This window comes from Thunnus maccoyii, chromosome 23 (assembly GCF_910596095.1).
Source record: "Thunnus maccoyii chromosome 23, fThuMac1.1, whole genome shotgun sequence".
NCBI lineage: Eukaryota > Metazoa > Chordata > Actinopteri > Scombriformes > Scombridae > Thunnus > Thunnus maccoyii.
The window spans coordinates 11642070-11661002 of NC_056555.1; the positions used below are offsets into that span (position 1 = coordinate 11642070).

General features: G+C 40.9%; 1 protein-coding gene across 1 annotated transcript in view; it reads right to left on the bottom strand.

Moving 5' to 3' along the window:
- prickle1b (prickle homolog 1b) overlaps positions 1-16629 on the bottom strand; it is a 31410-nt gene extending 14781 nt beyond the window's left edge. The window contains exon 1 of the mRNA XM_042402886.1: positions 16396-16629. The gene's annotated coding sequence lies outside the window, so the exon portion shown is untranslated. The remainder of the gene's footprint in view (positions 1-16395) is intronic.
- Positions 16630-18933: the final 2304 nt, after the last annotated feature.

The window sequence follows — 18933 nt, forward strand, 5'->3', positions numbered from 1 at the left end:
TTATTCTGTCATTAAATGGTTCCTGGAGTTATCCAGGCTGATGCATCTCATGCCATTTGCTCTAATAATGTCACATTAATTTATTTGTCACAGATGCAAGTGTTCATGGCCCAGCTGCTCCATTATCTCAACAGCAAAATTTATCATTTGTGCACAAATCAATGCAAAATTATAGTATTGTAAGGGTTTAATCTTACACGCAACTTGAAAATGAGGCATTTTACAAAATGATAACCAGCACAAAGCTGAGACAAATTATGGTATGTTTTGGAGGTTTTGAATTATTAAAAAGCAGCTTTCCTTTTTCTGTTTAAATATTGACTTTGCATCCTCCAAAGTCAACCTCATCCATCTCAGGAAATTCTCCCGAATCTGCTCACCCTGTTACTGACACTGCCCCCCCCCCCCCCCCCCCCAACTTTCTATTTTGGTGATCTGAATGAATGGAAGGAGAGACGGGTCCCCGGTTCTCATCCCTCACATCGCCAGCCACACTGATGTCATTGTCAAAGAACACTTCACTTAAAGAAACGTCAGACAAGCAGTCAGTTACAGAAGTGAAGAGTTTTGATATAAAATGAGATCTCGATATCTACATTATTAATTACAAAATCTAAAAAAAGTTGCACTTATTGTCTAGAAAGAGTTTCTAAGGCCAGTGCAGAAAAAAACTGCCTGATACAAAACAGTGGACAACATACAAGAATTCATTTGATATGCTGGCGAAGTTTGATGTGATTTATTTGGACAAGGTCTACACCATCCGTCATTGTGAGAAGCTGAAAAGCAGCAACGGCTTCATTTAAAGAGTCTAAAATGACAAATGAGTTTGCTCAATTGTCCAGCAGACAAAGACGCCCTCTCCCCTGACAACCCCACAAAGTGACTTGCAGAGAGGGCAACAGAGCTGTTTGTCACATGCCAAATTACCTGCTACAAATGAGAAACGACTCAGTTAGCTAACTAGCTTAGGAGAGTGAGATAGAGCTAAAGATTCTGTGTGCACATAGAGATGGGAACGTCTATGTGCTTTGCCAACACGACCTTCTTTCCTGGCATGCCAGTGCATATTTGAAATTGAGAGAGAGAGAAGGGAAGCTTGGCAGTCCAGTCAGAGGGTAAACCTTTCAGAAAAGCTCTCAAGTTTTCCAGGGGTCTTGGCGCCACTCTGCAAAAGCCACTTTGTATTTAACCCTCGGAATGATGTGCATTGAGTTTCCTGAGATATTTATCTGGATATGCATTCAGAAAGCTCTGGAAAATTTCTTCGACAGGTAGACAGGCAGAGAGTAAAACCTCTATATTTGTGACAGATAAGTACTTAATTCAGATAACGAAAAGTGACAATGAACGGGTAAGGAATGCTCTGGCGTGAATAGAGGACAGGTCCGAGGATGAGTGGCTTTATCCCAGACAATAGGCAGATATCGGCCTTTCAGATTGGGCCTGGGCTTGTGGCCAGAGATCCACGGTTCTTTAGAAAACACAAGAGGAAAGTTGACCTTGCAGTCTCCTCTGCTTCCTCTTAGAGGAGAAGGAGCGACAGTGCAAAAAGGTTCAGGAAATTCTTTTTAATAAGCTCTTGTTGTTAGTGTTGTAAGTGTCAGTCTGTTATTCCTTTAAAGCCAAGGAACATAATGGAAAGAGATCTTTGACTTGTGTTTTTATTCATTTTTAGATTCATTGAGGCTATTAAATTTGTAGAATTATGACTTCACTGCAGTCCTTTAAGTAGACCAGATCACAAAAAGACAAAGAAACAAAATGTCGCCCTCAACATGACAAGCGATCATCCTGCAGCTTCCTGCCTACACAATATAAAGTAGGTTTTTAATGGGTCTTAGCCATTATAAGGCAAAGACATCATGTATCAGCTCTCTGTAGAGCCATTTGGACATGTGCTGAATGGATGATGCCTTGGTTGCTTTCACATGTCTGAGACTGATGAGCAGGAACTAACTAATGGAGGGTTTATGCAGTGACTTTTGACCCCAGCGCTCACAAATAAACACATGATGCACACACAGTGCAAGCACACAGTTCCTCAAAAAGCTGGGATTTCTTACATTTGACCTTTTTAATGTTAGAAAATGGCAAGTATTTAATGTTATAATTATATCACTTTTCACTAGCAACTATTTAAGATTCATTCCCACCACATATTCTATGACAGAGAAACTATAAATGGATGAATTTACTGCAAAACAACAACTGAACAAGTAAATTTAAGGATAATATTGGCCCAAAATATCAGTCTAACCCTAAACTCAGTAAAGTCAGAAGTAATTTGGGAAGAAACCTTTTGATAAAGTCTCTCAAAGAACTTTCTGAGCAGTTTTTTTTAACTTGGCAAAAGCTTTGGACTGAGGTTCTGACAAGATCTAGTGGCCTTTTCTATTCTTGAAATCCTAGACCAAGTCTAGACAACACATTTACTGCTCACACACCTGGCACACTTACTCTTTCTGGCCACACATTTCATCTAACTGAGAACTCAACTGGTAATTTGGCCTTTTCTTAACCTTTATTGTGCAGGGAAGCTTTGCTGAGTACTCTTTTTTTCAGCAGCACTGTGCTCTATTCTCATTTATGGCAGTAATTCACACCTGGACTCTACCACTAGCACTGTGTTTCATCCCCAGGAGGCAAGAAGGGGGTTTAACTGATCCCTTACAATGCAAATATCAGGGAGACATCCCTCTGGTTGTTCAAAACAGAAATCAACATAGGACAATGACATGTCTCAACTTGTCGCAGGACAGTTCATCATAAAAAGCTAAAAAGCCAAACTCAAACAGAGCATGGAGGCCATTCCTTATGTTAAAGTAGCGTAGAGTGCAAAGACATGACAAAATATGCAAGATTTTCCAAATAGCTTTTCAACAGACCCAGTAACCCAGAATTCTGTTTCCAATATGCAACTATTTTGCACAAGTTATCCGCTTTTCAGAGCCAGTCACAGGGCACAGAGCTGCAGACAGAAATTACTACAAAGGAGATGGCACACAGTGATACAATTTTTGACGATATACAACCTGTCTATGCCGTTTGACACTAACCTGCCTCAATTTTTGCCACACCACAACACAACATCATCCAGGAAGGTGTTGGGTTGGCCAGACATGCAAGCACATTCCTGGTGGATTACTCTTTAATGTGAACACAGTATATCTACTGTTTAGCTCAGGATCATTGTTGATTGATTAATTAATAGTTTTCCAGAGTTGTGATTTTCAGTTTGTTTACACTTCAGACTTAGTGTGGGGGAAACAAATGAGATACTATTTATACAGCGTGTCCTTAAAAGGCACTGGTACTGGCTAGCTGTTTCTCTGTGTTTCCAGTCTTTATGCTAAGCTAACTGGCTGCTGGCTGTAGTGTCATATTTAGCATACAGACATGAGAGTGGTATCAATCTTGCGTTTACCAAAATGTTTTACTACTCTGTGAAAAGGCTGCTCCTCTCCCTATTCACTAGGCCTTATTCCCCAACATTATCTTTGTTTTGTGTGAAATCATTGTTATTATCTGTCAAATATTTCCATAATAACAATAATTTGTTAATTCATCTGTTTTTCTAAAATAATTGAACATTGGTTGATATGTGTAGTGTATTTTTGTTGACAGGATTATGGTCTGGTAGACAGGGCAGGCCATTCCGTACGTTTCTTTGAGTTATTGTTCCACCTGTGATGTCGGGGGTAGATCAGCTGCTCAATCAGGGATAGTGGCATAAGGTTTGCATCATTAGTTCCTCTTAGCAGTGAGGGACTAGGCATTGTTAGGGTGTGCAAAGATAGGTAAAACTGTTCTGTAGTGAATTACATTTGGTTGAACTTGGCCCACTTTCGACTGTTTGTGTGCCTATGTGAGATTGGGATTGTCAGCAGTAACAGAAAAATCCAATGTTAATAATGGTGTGGTGTCTTGTATGCCTCGTATTTGTTTAGCTCACCCCCATACTTACTTGAACAGATGGTAGGTTCCAGTAAGGTGAGGCTGAGAAGATAAAAAACCACTCAGTGGTCAGTAAGGTAGAGAGTAGGTGGCAGCTTGCTGTGAGGCTGTAGATTTGATTTGTTTGTCTTTTTGCTTTGCTTAAGTTATTTTTGCTGAATTTCCAGGGGTTCATTTTTGCCTCTGATTCATTAATATTTTTGTTAATAAACATCCCCTCCTGCCTGCTGACCTGCTTCATTAACATCCCTTTAAAAATATCCAGTGCTAAACATCACGACCTTCATATTGGGTGGCGGCACTATACTCCTTCAAGCAAGACATTGAACTTCTTTGAACTTGTTGTAAATTCTCCTGAATAGTGTGAAGAGTATTAGCTTGAAAAAAATACTGACAAGTAACACAACTGAACCAAAGTTGGCAAGCCCAGACAAATAAAGCACCATGGGGGCATTTCAAACTCTGAAAGTGAAACTTGTTTTTCAAATGAAAAAATAAGTCCTCTGGTACTTATGATGCACATGATTATAGCTAAGAATGTTTTAGTTGGATAATATATAACCTCCTGTCTCATGTATTGCCATGCATCACATGGCTTAATCTGTTGTTAGACTTGCAAAATAAAGAGACACTGTATCCATTTCAGATTTTAATCAGCAGTGTCCTGGGCCAAATACACAATGGCTGACAAACCAGCTCGCACACAAATCTGCTTGACAAAAAGACCTCAGATCCACGTCTCAATTCACATCCATTGTGATTCCCCATTCAGCCCCATTCACACTGACAGATGCCTCTCAGCAGCCTTTCACACCAGGAAATGGATCTTTAGCCCTCTCTAACAAGGCCCACCAGCTTGACTTGCTGCCTCATATCAGCTCTGGTGGAAGTTCTGCTCGGTGGTCTTGTCAGTTCAGTGTTAATATTCCTTGACACTCCTTGGACAAGTGTGATTTAAGTTTCTGGTCATAAAACCCTCTGCTGAGATTTGTTAACCACCACAGGGTGTTACTTACGCACCTCTGGGACAATAGGAACAGCAATAAAAGTGCTGTAAAATGCAGGAAATTGTCAGCTAACTGGGATGGGAGCTTCAGTAGGGATTGGGTTGGAACTGCTGGCCTCAGTTTAGATTCTTCTTGTTCAGAGTTGCACAAATGATCTCTTTGAACATGGAGCTTCTGTCTGCAGTCAGTGTGATTTCTCACAAGATCAATAAAGCTATATGGGTTTGCTTTGGGTTTAGAATGAGAAGCTGGCTTCAGTTACCAGTGGCTGGTATTTCTAAACTTGTAATCTGGATCAGCATGATCCAGATAATGAAATCTTTTCTCAGTTAAGGATCAAAATGATCTCACTGACTTTGTCCGAGTATTTCAAAACATTGAAGGGTTGGATCACAGTGATCGCGATATGACCAGATAGGGTTTTCCAAATCTCGAGTCCCGGCCCCTGTATCTGAACAGAAAAAAAACATGGTGGACCATTTCATGAAAGAAGCAAGTGGTAGCACAGCGTTGGCGTCCAAATTTAAGTAAACTTTTGTCCAGGGTGTGATTTGCCGGGGAAATGGTGCAGATTTGCCCACCTCTGGTCTACATATCCCTGCCTCTGCTGAGTTATTTTTATCCCCCTCATTGTGATTTACGCTGCTTCACCAATAGACCATATAAAATATCTAAAATAAAAATAGGCTATTTAAAAAAATTTAAAAAAAAAAAATCTATGGAAAGCGCTACAATGTGACAACAGTCTATCGTGCAAACAACAATAAAATCACATAATGAGATAATCCATGTTGCTGAAATTACCAAACTAGTCTAAATACCTCAAATGGACAATAATGAGCCATAATAACAACAACAACAAACAACCACACAGACAGCTTTCCTGCACTTCAGGCACTTGGAGAAGGTTTTCTGGTTTTTCAGTCATTATCCTCTGCTCTTTTTATCATTTAATTATGACTTGACGCAGTAGTCAGAGCACTCCGATGAATGCCATTGCACAAGAATGTTTAAACATAAACCGCAGGAAAATGAATGCATTTCATATACAGTTACATTTTACCTAGTGGCGGTTATAGGTATAAATGCCCATGTTTTCAATCTGGATATATCTTCATTATTTTTAACAATAGGGGATGCTACACTATTTTAGGAAAAGTCAAAGACTGGGGGACATGAATAGTTCATTAAAACATTGTAATGTACAATTGGAAAAACCACTATGGGTAAATTTTACCCTGTGGCGGTTCTAGTGTTAAATTTTGAAATACTCAAATGCAGCATTTTGTCAGGATTAAAGGTAGGATTGGATTACCAAATCTGAATCCAAATCTCCAGGATCAGAAATCTTTGCATCTGCTTTGAAATACCCAATTTTAAGATCAGATCAGAATTTGATCCAATCCAACCAATATAATCCTGTGAGATCATTTTGAAATACTGGCTGCAGATGATGCCACAGATGCTAATGAATGTTGTTCTGTAAAAAGCATTACAAAATGGAAATAATCGCTGCTTCAGTACAGCTACTGTTCAGCCTTACATGTGTATCTGTCAATCTTTGTTGTGCTTCTGGTCCTGTCTGTATCCCTGCATATGTCGACAATTATTCTGATGTTGAAGCGGATTTTCAGTAAATCCCTTCACTATTCAAAGGCTGATTGGCGTATGTTGAAGAATTATTCTATTTCAGGGCTAAATAGGGCTGTCAAACAAAGCACAGAGGCTTCTCCTTATACATGTGTAGAGGTACGCTCTTTTATTATTATTGTTTTTTTGTGATTTTGGCAAGGTCTACCTCACTTAAACCACTTAATACATGTCGTTACCTGAATCATGAGTGCAGAACAAGTCCAAGATGTCCCTGTAGGCTAAAATGCCTTGCCAAGCCAGAGTATCCTCTTGGATATAAAATGTTTCATCAGACAATTGAAGGATTATAAATCCACTGTGGAAAAACAACTGATAATAGATGATGAAATGGGTTACTCTGCATTTCAAAAACAATGATAATCTCAGGTTAGATAATGTTCTGCAGAAAATGTTAATTGCACAACATTTATTCTTGCAGTACTGCATTATTTATTGATATGCATTTAAAACAAGACAATCTCCCATACCTGTATTTTTTGAGTGAATAAATGATGATCCCCTGCCCATTGTCCTGCTAGGAGTAGAGTAATTTTGTTGTTCTTCAGACCAGACTTCCTCAGTCAAATAACAATATATGGTGCTGATAATAAATGATACACAGTGGGAGCAGTGTTCTTCTGGCTCTGTTTTTATCTTGATCGAGCATATTCAAGGATTTCTGATGTGCATGTCCCCCCGCCCCCAGGACAAATTCTGGCATACGCTTGACCTGCCAAATCAAATTCAATTTTGATTTTTTTTGACTTATATTTTGCAGATTAGCCTCCTCCATCTTGCCCTCAATGTTGAGCGAAGTTCAGTGAGCAGAGCTAAAACAGGCAGCGACATTAAACTCACCACAGTGTGAAGATCCTTTATAATACCAGAAATTAACATGAAGTGAGAGAGTACTTTCACACACTCTTACCACTTGAGTGAGGAACTGGAATATAAGTGAGAAACGCACCATCACAAAACTGTAATACCTATTAGGAAACAATAGGCCTATAGTCATTATAGTACTGTGTGTGTGTGTGTGAGAGAGAGAGAGAGAGAGAGAGAAAAAAAGAGTCTTGTGAATCCCATCCAACGCTAATTTGATATTGTTAAGTGATGCATTCCGTCTTTAATAAAAGCCAGGTCACTGTAACCAGCATTGTGAAAGAATGTGTGTGTGTGTGTGTGTGTTTGAAGCTTCCTAATAAAAACCCAGGCCAATGCGATCACATTTCATCACACAGTATCTGCGCTTTAAAATGATCCTCTACAGGCGAGAAAGAACAGGCAGATATTTACAGCTGGAACAGAGGAGAGCAGTGACAAAAATGGAAAAAAAACATCAAAAACCAGATTGTCTTGTTCTTGTTGACAGGGAGAATGTATGTACCACTTCAGTTTTGCTTCACTTGAATGGTAAGAAAAGCAGAGGGTTCATGATTACGTCAAATATCGAAGGCTTGCAAGCTGTAATAATTTAAATAAAAGATTAAAACCAGCTTGCTTAAAGTGGAAATAATGAAATATTAAAGCTGCTCTTGTAAGAAAAATAAATGCACAAATCAACTCATGTAGGCTGCAGATGAAAAGCAAACAGACTGCAATAAAAGAAGAAAGCAGTTTCTCTTGCTGTTGTTGTTAACAAGAAATAAAAGTGACACACTCCAGCTGCACCTGCTAGGAAAAAATGTTCTTTATTTTTACTGGCCTCCATGATGATACTTCGACTGAACTAAGAATGATGCAGCATTGTCAACGACTTTACTTGAAGTAGCTCTATCAATCTAGATACCTGTTTGACTTACAGTAAGTCGCATGTTTCAGCCAAAAGAAACAGGACTTTTAATGAGCTGTGCCACTCAAACTAGATATGACCGACGGGTATGAATAACAAAAATAACAAAAAGAGAGAGAGGCAAATGTAAAAATGGCTACATCTGATGACATATCGTGCAAGACGAGCAGGGGTGTTGCATCACATTTAGTATGGGAAAGCTGTGGTTGTGTTGTGTGTGTATGTGTGTCTATGAATCCCCCCGTGAATTTTGTATAGGAGATAGATGTAGGCCAGGGAGTAGGGTTGTGTACACAGAGGCGTAATGACAGGACCCTGGGGGGATGGCACATCAGTCAAGCGGAACAGACACACACACACACACACAAACTGGCTATGTATTACACAACGGGTACCCTCACTTTCCCATAATTTATCACTGGAAACACAACATGAGCTGGGAATGGCGGGTCTGACCAAGTTTGCAGCTCCGGGCACTCTGTCACACTTGGGCCGCAGTTTGGCCTACATGGCCTGGCACAGTTCTCAGGGCAGCAAAGTGACGGAGAAGGGTGTGTGCGTGAAACCATATAGCCTCCCCAAGGCGCTTTTTGTTTAGTGTTATATGGGTTACTGAGCCAGCGATAGAGGGAGAGATTTTGAAAAGGGACAGATAACAAAAACAGCTGAGTGATATCAGCTTAGCTCAGCACGGCAGCTGTAACATTTTGGTGGCGGGTTTGGATGCCACGAGGGCGACAGATATCGAGGCTATGTGTTATATGAGAGTCACTTTGAGCTTGGCGCTCAAATAAACTAACTATCACAGGGAAAGTGGCGTGACTGGCCATTTTGCGGGGTGTTTGTCTCCCTCCACTCCCAGGGACTGCGGTTGAATTTGGCCAGGCAGCCGCTGTTGGCATTCCACACCGACCCTCGAGTAGCGGGCCTGAGGTTCATGGGTAAACAGACAAACCGTTTGGTGGGCTCGCTGTGTAATTTTGGAGCCTGTCTCACCCTCACGCTGTCTGTCTGTCTCTCTCCCCCAACCTCCCCCCTTGTCTTTCCAACCAGCCATATCCTCAGTTGGCCTCTCTGTTAATTCAGACCTACCTGACAGTTCTGACTAAAACCTTCTGGGTTTACTATCAGTCCCGCTCGGCGACTGTCTCAGCTCTCTAAACACACACTGAAGACTAATCTGCAACAGATGGGAGAAGGACCAGGGATGAAGTAGTATAAAAGGATATACAGCATATTTGTACCCCTCTGAACCAAACGATAGGGTTTCAGTGAAGTTCCAAGAAAAGCCGGAGGAGGGTTGTAATGATGTGCACAGCGGCGGCTCCCAGGGGCTTAACTGGACATATTACTTGGAGAAATAAGCTGTCCATCCGCAACCAGATGTCTGAAAGGCCCTGAGGGGGATTCCAGGAGGGCTTTCACTGAAGGGAACATGCTCACACGCTCATTCACACACTCTAACAGACACATGTAAAGTGATGAATAAATAAAAACCCTATGCAAACAAACAAATGCCTATGTGCACGGATACATACAGTACATGTGCACATGTTGGATTTCACGGGTGGCTGGTTAGAGATAATGAGCGCCTTAGCCCCCAGTTTACTGTCTGGTTTTCAAGGTCATTAGTATAAACACAAAAGACGTTTATTTACTACCTCATTAATGCAAGTGTCAATTTAAACTCGCTTTCACAAGGAAAAAAAAAAAAGGGGGGGGACGAATGGATCTCACAGCACCCAGACAACAGTCAAATCACTGTTTGTATTGGTTTTGCGTCAAGCACTTGGAAAGCCCCGAGCTTTCATCAGCTAACAACTACCGGTGAATATCTGTTACATTCTCCCGCTCTTGGAGATGAAATTGTCCTAGCTGAAGGATACACTGCTGCTTGATTACATGCCACAGAGCACAAAAGGCAGTTGGGGACTTGTTTAAGGTGGTTATATAAGAAGACGGTACACCTCTTATTAGAATGTGCAGGTTTCGCTTTGAGGATCACTCACCATCTAGAAAAACCTGGTGAGGTTTGTGCATGAACAAATTGATTTAAACCTGCATTAACAGATTTTTTTGGCCATGTGGGGGCAGTGGAAACAAGCTGTCAACACAGCACTGACATATTATCATCTTAAAAAAAAAAGGCAACGTTAGAATTCATTTGGAGTTGTTAAAAGTAAGTTGGTCAGTTTCTCCATTAACTCCTAAAGGAAATATCTGGATTTTAAGCTGCTAAATGCTCCACTATGTTCACAGTCTAGGTGCTTACTTTGTCTTTCTGCCATTTGGTGATGGACCCAAAGAACACCTTAGGTTTTTAGAGCTTTTTTTTTTGCCCCAAACAGCTGAAAACTACACTATGAGAGCATCGACAGTCAACCAAAACAGTAATGTTATGTTCTGAAAAACCAAAATAATTAGCTGAAAGATGCTATAAAGCTCTTTATATCGTCTTTCAGCTAACTGTCAACTCAGGTAATCATTTTCTGTGCGTTTGTCACTAAGAGTGACCATTTTCACATAATCATTTGGTCCATTGTTAACATAAAAATATAGATTAAATCAGCTGTAATGACCACTTCCTGCTGGGAGTAAGACTCACGCAAGTGCTCAAGCAAAGAGCAAATGTGCAGCTTTTGGTGAATTTAGTCAGATTCGGGTCTGTACTTTGCTCCCCACCCTCATTTACACAGAATTTATCTCAACAAGCCATTTCCTGACTCCGGGTGGCATCAGATTGGATGGAATCATTTCCCTTCTGGGTGAATTAAGAGGCTGGTATTCCTCGGGGATGGTGTAAGGCAACATGGAGATAGATAGGGAAAGTCTCCAGAGACCCCTACAGAGACAGGCGACCACCCAACAGCCATTCGTGCCATAGAAAGATTGGGTAAATGTTAACTAAATATTTCATCATACAATTTGTTTCTTAAATGAATCTTCTGTTTACTGGAGAAAAACATATTGACAATGTTTAGAACACGGAAAAAACTGCGAGGTGCATCTATGAAAACATCCTGTGCCATCTGATGATTAGTACATATTGGGGGAGAGTTGGAGAGGTTAAAGAAAGGGGGTAAGCATGTGCAAAAAAGGAGAGAAAAGATGGAAGTGCAGTTAGAAGAGGAAAAGAGCAGACTGTCCCAAATTAAGCCCAAGTTTAGACATTCAGCTCAGGAGCTCTTCTTCGCCTCAGGAACACAATGTCCAACACATGAGACCACATGAGACCAATTTAAGGAGGGGAGGCAAGAGCTAAGTCATGAAATCCTGATGCACACACCCAAAATCACAAAGAAAAGGTTTCCCTCTATATCCATTTTGGAATATTCATGAAAAATGACATGGTTCTTCCCTTTATTAAATATAGCTATTTTTAGCCAATGGTGTCTCCATAATTGTTATTATTCATTATATACTTTATCTTCATGACAAAAAAGTAGGTGTCACCTACATTTTAGAGCAATATTTTTCAAAAATAAGCTTTGCATGATGCAAACAGTTGCAAGTTTAGCTGTTTTCATGGAACCATGGAAAACCACATTTTGATTGTATTCACTAGGCTCACAACATCCCTGTTGCATGTGAACCATGTATCTCTGAAATGTCATGACATTAGATCTGTGGCAATGCATTTTTGACATTATCCAATGGATTTAGAAAAGGGTTTTATGGGCCCCAGTGGTCTGACAATCTTCTCAAACTGCAGCGCAGCATGTGATTCTTCAACTGAGGTGAAAACATCAAATCACGAAAAACATCCAACTGTGTAACACGCAGCAAAATTGGGATTAGGAGGTTTTCACATCACAACAGCAATAAGAAAGGCAAATTGTGTGAACGATGTAGCACCCAACAAACCAGAATCTGTTATGGAGACCTTTTATGTTTTTTTTTCCCAATCAAAAACAAAACTGAAAGCTATCATTTGTGTAACTTCTGCCTCAGGGTGGTCATTTAACTGAGAATAATTACGTGGTTGTTGTACAGCGATCCTGTCTTCCTATATAAGACTCTGCTTCTATCTATACTGTTTACCTTAACTAGAGCTTTAAAGCCTTTTAATTATTATCATCTAATAATCATCACCTTTAATGTCTCCATAACTGCTGCGACTGGCGACTGGCAGTGTCTGGGCAAGTGTGTGTGTATGTGTGTGTGGGTGTGAGTGGCTTTAATCATCATCAAATAGAGCTGTGTGTACAGGTAATTAAGCTGGTGCCAAATCGACTCTCACTCGCAGGCACGAGTCGGGAACTCTCAACAACACCTCCGCTTTGCATCGCTTAGCAAGTGCTGGGGGCAACTTTATTTAAGCTCCACTGCAAGTTTTGACACAGAATTCAGTTCAACTCCCACTCTGAGTCCATTACTCAGTGTCTGATATTCTTCTAAGCTCTGAATTACTTTTCCTCCCCACAAACTGACCATAATACTAGGTTTGTAGAGCCAGTGCGGCCTGCAGGGTTTGGTCTGTAACCACTCAATGAGCACAAGGATCACGGCTAGTGTTCGTATATCAAGGACTGCTGTCCTCACCCCTACACCCGCACACACACACTTTTACACACCGCACCCTTCACCTCCTCAGCATAGCCATGGTTTATGACTACTGTGGGCCAACATTAGCTTCCTTTTCACCATTTATAGAGCAATATTTACATCCAGCATGAATGATCTGAAAAAAGCTGATGCTGGACGAACATTTCCATCAAATGTAGTGAAAAACTAACAACTATTTGCATGTTGGGCTACAACTAATGTATCATTTGGTCTATAAATTGTAAGAGTGTTGGATGTTCAATACGCAACATGCTGCAACATTTGAGAAGCATTTGTTTGATAAATGACCTAGATGATTCATCGAAATTTGCATGTAATCTCCAACTGCTATGTTGCTCCAGGTTACTGGTAGCTTACTGGTGGTCCTGGGTGGTTCACATATAAAATGAAGAATATTACCTTGAGACTTGTTTTGTTTCTGTGCTTCCAAGAAATGTCTGTTTTTCATTGTGCACTGTTCTGTTTCTTCCGTTCAGTGATTGGCCCTTCACACACAACTACAGGGGATAGCTGCTTGGCAAGCGTGGATGTGTGTCTGTGTGTGTGTGTGTGTGTGGGTGTGTGTGTAGGTGTGTTTTCTGAGGTTTGGAATGATTTACACAACCCCACACTCGATTAATTCCAGTATGACAGCACAAACTTGCCTGTGTGTACACACGTTGGTCTGAGGTATTAGGCTGACAGAGGCGCACAGACAGAACAGTGTTGACTTACTAATAACTGGAGGTCTCTCTCTTTTTTTTTTTTTTTTTTTTTACAGATGCACACACATATGCAAACACACACACACACTTCACATTCATGTTTATGTTTCTTATTGGTTCCATTTATTTAATCTGATGCCAATCTTTGCTCCAACTAAAACACCAGGACACAAGAAATCTGTGAATGCTACACAACCCCCCTGAACCACAGTCAGCCAGCAGCAAGCCATCCTAAATGTATACACCACTAGTTTATATTTATAAAATTATGCTCTGGAAATGTGAAGCAATGCTCCAAAACACTATATTTTCATTTTCAACAGGACAAAAAAACATTAATTGAAGTCCAAGAATTTAAGTCATTAAAAAGTTCCAAAATTTGTCTTCACGTTGTTTTAAAAGCTGTTAATTTTCATCTGGACTGAACCTCTTGAGCTTCAAACAAAAAAAGGTGAAACACAGCACATCTTGAGCTCTTCAAACAGTTTTTACTGCCGTGATCAGATGAGGTGTTTTAGCTGTGGAGCCAATGGCTCTAAATCCAGAACACCCTTGGTCGCTGAGCAAAAAGGTTTTCCAGGAGAGTGTCCAACAATATCAAAACAATCTCTAGGCTGGATTTCCTCTCTGGCACTAAAACCCCGCTGGAGAATGAGAATCTGGGTTGCATATGAGAAAATGAAGAAGTGTAGGATGAGGCCTTGTGCTTCTAATCTAAAGATACGGCTCTGAAAAAGAAAAGATCTGCATACATCTTCTGCCAAAGCTAGAGTCATAATAGTGTGACGTTAAATGTCGAGTCACTCTCTGTCTTTTGTTACATCCTGAAAGGTCATCTCTTCAAGGGCTGCTTCACATCTTCCCCTCTGATTCACATCCTCCTGAGAACATTTTCCTCCCCTCTTCGCTTTGACATGTTTAACAAAAACAGCCTTTTCACCTTGGCTCTCATTTGTTAGGCTAGGAACAGCATTCTATCAAACTTTATCATTATGCAAACAAACACTTCTACTGTGTTGACTTTAAAATCATTCCGCTGCACACATGTTTCTGCGGGTGACGGCATCAATAAGACACAAAAGACACTGTTCAGCATCCATTAAATGCATAGAATCAATGTTATGTCCCTTAGCAGTCAGTAGTCAAGCCAGGCATACCAATCATTTCAGCTACTGCTTGGCTTGACTCTCCTGTGTGGCTCAAATGGCTGACCAATTAACAGCAGCTTAACTCCTGGGTCCAAACACCTATCTGACACACACACACACACACACACACACACACATATAAGCAAGGACAGACACAGAAACACACATGCATGCACACACGCACACAGGAAGCTCACAAAGAAATAGACAAGCAGATGCACAAGCACACCAACACCTAGTACCACACACAGACAAGTACACACACACACGCACACAGATACATACTCATTAACAAAGGCTTAGCATTGCAGAGTGTATCCCCCCAGCAAAGGCAGACTGGCCTCCCACAGAGGGGGAATACACCTCAGTCATCTGATCCTCATTCTTGGCTGCTCTGATCCTGGATCAGCTAATGGCAGTTTGTCGTTTATTTCCAGTGACCCAGTCTGCACGGCATGACAACTCCATGTATTGACACGGGAAAGTCTACTTCAAAATATCCCCAATATAAAAATGTCAAATTTAAGTTACAGATCAGAGTGAAGAAAATGAAGTAAACAAGCTTCCTTCAAGTATCAAGAGTTTATTCTGAGTAACACTCCAGGATGCTTTTGAAATCACAGAATTTGACCATTTACAATATATAAAACGCAAACAACAGGATCCAAAAGCCTGCTGCTCTCACTGCAGCATCTTCACAAATCTCTCCCACCACTAGGTGCCACCACTGGCTTCAATACAGATCACACCACACTGAAAAGTCACTAGGGCTCTTATTCAGTGTTAAAACATTTTTCCTTTGCTATCTAGATTTATTTTCAAGCAATTTGATGAGTGTCTCAGAATTAATCCACATAACTGAACTTATACGAAGAAAAACAAATAAATCTAGAAGCAATTTCACAACTCAGAAAAAGACCAAAATTAACACTCTAAAGTTTTAACACCTGTTTTAAAAGTAGACTAAAGTTTGAAGCATGATTGGATATGAGATAATGAATACAGACAGTCTTCCTCGCTCTCTTGCTCTGTGTGGCTGAAGTGATGTGGCTTCACTTTGTAATGTTTCTGTGGATTTGGGCTGTGGTCTGTCAGCACTGATGTGATCCCGAAGAGTTCAAGAGCTCGTAAACGGAGGAAAAAGAGGAGACGGAGAGAGGCAGAGAGAGGGAGACCACCTGAGTGACAAGCAACAGCTGAGTTCACACATCTGGAAACCAAAATGCAACCCTCCATTAAGTGCGTCTTTACACACTCTCTCCAAATCCCCCCGACTCAGCCGCAGTTTCACTTTTTTTTCCCTCTCTCTCTTTCTCCCTTTCGGATAAAATGTGTCACAGAGCCTCAACTAACTCTTTTTCTCCTCGCTTTGGTGTGTCTGGTCATGAAGTAACGGACAGACAAATCATCTCTTGTTGTTTGGTGTATGGTCGTTTCTAGAAGATGAAGGCAAACAAGCCTCTCTAGATTTGAGCTTCAGCAGATTTTTCATCTCAAATGTAATGCAAACCCCTACTTTCACACAGTATATTTAAACAGCATTTAGAAAATAATAAAATATTCGCAGTTTTTCTGAGTCAAAAACTCACCAGAGGCAACAACTTGGTCCGGAGTCGGGCTGAATATTCCGTTTATCAGAATAAAATCACGACTGTGGAGGCATCCGGGCGTGCTGCAACCATCAAATACAACTGAATGCCTTTTGGAGTCCGGAATCAGCTCAACAGATGGGTTCTTTCAGTGCATGATCATGGATAGAGGGAGGGAGAGAGAGAGAGAGAGAGAGAGGGAGAGAGAGTGACGCTCATCAGGGCTGAGCGCTGCGCGGCTCTGGCACCAAGTTAAAGCGTCGAGAAATGACATTTGCGCTGCTCCATGCCTATTGGCTTAAACACGAAGCTCCCCCCCTCCCTCTCTCCCTCCTCCACACGCACACACATCTCCCTCTCCCTCTTACTTGCAGACAGTATGCAGTATTGTGTACATCTTTATGGATATATGTTTGGAGACAAAATAAAGTCAACTTCATTTGTTTTTCTAAAGGATATGAAGTTCCCATTAGAATATGAGTGTTATGAATACAGTAAAGCATGATGAGGTCACTGTAAACTCATTAGTGACAGACAGAGAGACACTGCAACTGCCCATAGGAATAGTGCAGCAATTATGTCATAAAATGTCCTTTGTGATCACCTTTTCCTCACAAATTATACACAAGAGTTTTAGTCCTGGATTAACTGAGAAATGAGCAAAATCAGCAACATAACAATTTCCTTTCCTGGCTTTGACATGTATGACATACTGTATGCTCACATACTGCATGATTGCGCCACACAGTAGCCTCCTGAAACTCAAAACTGACAGATTGTCAAGATGCTTGGAGGTGTTATGTACTGTACAGTATGTCATTTCAAGCTCTGCTGGACATATGAGACCGTGAATGTGTCGTACTTCAATAATCCAAAGTGGCTTCCTTTATGTACAGTGTCTATGACCATTAATCAATATCCAAGCATCATAAATTAACTATAGCTGCATTGTTGATCTCCATCAGTAGCTGTTTGGTCCTTCAGGATGGTCCAGGGGCCAACAATGGGCACAGGAGAGTTCAGGTGGAGAATGAAAGTGAAGGAGGGCAATGCTGGATATTCTGAAAATCCCTCCCTTGGTAGAAAAAGGTTAAAAAATAAGTTTGTTCTGCCAACTACCCTAAGAAGTAATATCACGTTTTACCCCTGGATCCACTAAAACATAGCTCTCAGCAATTTTATGATACTGAAAAGCTTAGAATGTGTTCCCTTACTTTCATATATTTTAAACATTATTGGGTCACTGAGACATTGCAGGGTGGGTACAAAATAAATGACAGTGTAGTACATATCAGGTGCAATTGACAGATTTTGGGGTGATGGCATGCATTTTTTTTTCTGTTTCCAAAGAAGGCCATGACAAAAAAAGTTTGAGAGAGACTGTTCTACAGATCAACAATAAATGAACCATATTCTCTGAGAACGTCAGTAAAAATGCTTACTATTGAACCTTTAACTTAATGTTTGGAGTAGAACAATAAAGCTGCTGTTTGCACAAATATATACCCACTGGAGGTAAAAACCCATGACCCATTGTGAAGCCAGAGTTATAAAAAGTGACTCCTACTGGCACAGAATGGACAAAAAACAAACTCATGACATTTATTTAGTTCACGGTTGACAAAAAGGTAACTCTTTTAGACACAGCGGTGGATAAACCTCAAGTAATAAATAGCAAAATGGAGCAGATCCCTGATCTGTGGAGCGGAGCATTTGGATTGAACTTTAAGTCTCAGCTGTGGAGTCAGGGGAGTGAAGAGAGCCGTTTGAATGTCCATGAACCTGGCAGTGGGACAGACAGAACAGGTCAAACAGTATGGCTTATTGTCCCTGCCAGCCAGTCGGCCCACACAGCGAGGGACTAGGACGCCCTCGTTCACCCTGCTGGCTGCTGCTCTGACACTCTGACAGCTTGATTTACAACTTACATTTACATTTCACATTTTAGTGTTTTCGCTACGCTCTTATCCTGAGAGACTTACAAAAGAGTGCAGCAGTAGAATAAGCTTCAATTCATCGATCACCAACATTGAAAATGAGTAAGGGTATGGCTGCTATTGCCCTAGCAACAGATGTAAACAAATATTTCATTTGTGCTTAGATGTACAGAAATAGCTCTTAGACCAGGTCTGTTTTGCCTGTTTTCTTTGTGTAATCATCCGTTCTACGCCACATCATATACACATATATATGCAACCACACACCTTAAACACACACATAGTTATAGAACTTTTTAAGGGGAAATCCGATCATCTTCTGTGTCCTGATTGCTCTCTTTCCACCTGTTCTCCTCGCCTAGACGCAGAATAGAGCCCGTCTCTGTGCTTGGCCTCGGCTCTTTGTGCTCGCACACAGACATCTGTAACATTAAGCCTATTTACAGCAGACAGAAAGAGAGGGAGAGGGGTATAAAAGGTAAGCCTATAGGCCTACACATGCAGCCAGAGAGGAAGCGAGGATCAGTGCAGCGTGGAGAGCACAAAAGGGGCCTCTGGGTCAGTAAATCCTGCCCCTGTCACCTTCTGGTGCATGAAAACA